The 2,023-nt window shown below is 27.0% G+C and overlaps 1 pseudogene; it reads left to right on the top strand.

Annotated features, from left to right (window-relative positions):
* Positions 1 to 1,480: 1,480 nt before the first annotated feature.
* Positions 1,481 to 2,023, top strand: part of LOC108746311 — a 10,716-nt pseudogene continuing 10,173 nt past the window's right edge.

The following is a 2,023-nucleotide window of genomic DNA, read 5'->3' as shown; positions in this document are numbered from 1 at the left end:
ATTAATAATGATTAATAATAATTATTAATAAATAATAATTCATAATATTAATAATAATAATTTATAATATTCATTTTTGAATAATAATAATTTGATTAATAATATATATGATAATGACTTATAATGATTAATAATGATTTCTCTCATTTCTATATATAAAAAGTATTAAGATAGTGTATCAAGAACCCAACAGTTTACTAGACATTTTATACTTTATTCTGGCATACTTTAACATAAAATATTTAATAAACTATATATTATAAACTATTAATTTTTTTATAAACAGAGTATTGATATGAATCAATTGGTGGAAAGAAAACACATAGTTGCTTTAAAAAAAAATATGTATTCAAAAAGAATAATTTTTTTAGATAAGCATCTATGTGTTTTCTTTCCATCAATTGATTCATCTTATTATTATATTTATAAAAGTATTAAAGATTACAAAAGATATTAATAATTTACAAGTTATTTAATATTTCATGTCAATATATGTATATGTCAGAATAAAGTAGAAAATATCACATTAATTATTGATTTTTTGATACCATTACTTTAATAGTTTTATATACGAAATAATTAGAAGAATTGTATTGTGTAAAAAAATGATACAGCTTTATTTAAAAAAGTGGAGGTTAACTCAAAATTTTCGAAATGCTTCCATTTACTGAAAAACTAATATTAGTATAATTGTAACTGTAATACTCTATTTGATGCTGTACAACTTCAATAAATATATCATTTTATATCTCTAAAAATAACGAAAACATTCTAAGTAAACAGAACTACTGCCCACCTTATATATACATATATAATAGAATAAATACGTACATATAAAAATAGAACGTATTTTAGATCTTCTTGATAATTAATTCTTTTGAATTTAACTCTTTCGCATCTAACGCCGGCTATGTCTGGCATCCATGAAGCGACAAAGAGATGGTTACTTTTGTCTACAAATCGATTGCTTACAGTATCGTTTGTCTACATTACTTTTGCCGACAGTTCGTTTGCACATAAAAATTATTGCCTACAGGTCGATTGCCTATATACATTATTGCCTACAGCTCACAATTTTCCACGCGAAATGAGGGCCATCTCACATCAAAAAGTGAGGGTTGGTTAGAGTTAGATTTTTTTGGAAAAATATTCTAAGCGGACACTGTCTACGCTGACACCCCACAGTTCACATGACAGATTTCCTAAAAATATAAATTATTTTCTTACTTAACTTTAAAATTATATTTGTGCGCAAAAATGCTTGTAGGCAAACGTGATGTAGGCAAACGGTACTGTAGGCAATCGATTCATAGGCAAACGAGATCCCCCTAGACAAACGTATGTCCAGCATTTGCGAAGTAATTAATTCATAATGTCCCTTAAAATAAGAGTGCCAAATTTATTATTATGCCAAATCATCTTATATAGCAATATACAGCCCAGCGCAAGTAATTTTGTCAAATAATACATATTTGGTAACATGATTGGTAATGGTAGTATATTGATGTCTATAATCCCCTCTGGGATTAAGGAGGTAATTAAAAAATGGTTTACAAAAAAATTATAATCATTTGGTTTTGGGAATAGTTCTTTTTTTTTAAACATATCAAGATGGCGTTGTTCCTGCGTAAAATGTAATTTTAAACATTCAAGATTGTCCACGTATAATGTATATACTTTTGGTGTGGAGTCCCGGTCAATGGTGATTCCGATGGACCGCTTTCTCAGCGAAAGGGTTAACAAACCTAATTTCATTAAATATAATGATAGCACTTTCTTTGAGATGTATTCCACAGTTTTGTCCGTTACAATAATTCTTAAGACGCAGGTATGTAACAGACCTTTTATTCTCGCAATAATACATGAGAAATTTTGTTTGATTATGGTTTCATTAAATGCATTTTATCTAAACCAAAATCTTGTATCTTGTTGTAATAATCAGAAAGAATTTCTGGTTGTTATGGTAAGATTCGAGATTTTACAACTAGAACTAGAAATATATTATTAGAATATATATTTATAA

Source organism: Trachymyrmex septentrionalis, unplaced genomic scaffold, assembly GCF_001594115.1.
Source record: "Trachymyrmex septentrionalis isolate Tsep2-gDNA-1 unplaced genomic scaffold, Tsep1.0 scaffold166, whole genome shotgun sequence".
Lineage (NCBI taxonomy): Eukaryota > Metazoa > Arthropoda > Insecta > Hymenoptera > Formicidae > Trachymyrmex > Trachymyrmex septentrionalis.
This window is presented reverse-complemented; position numbering and strand designations above follow the sequence as displayed.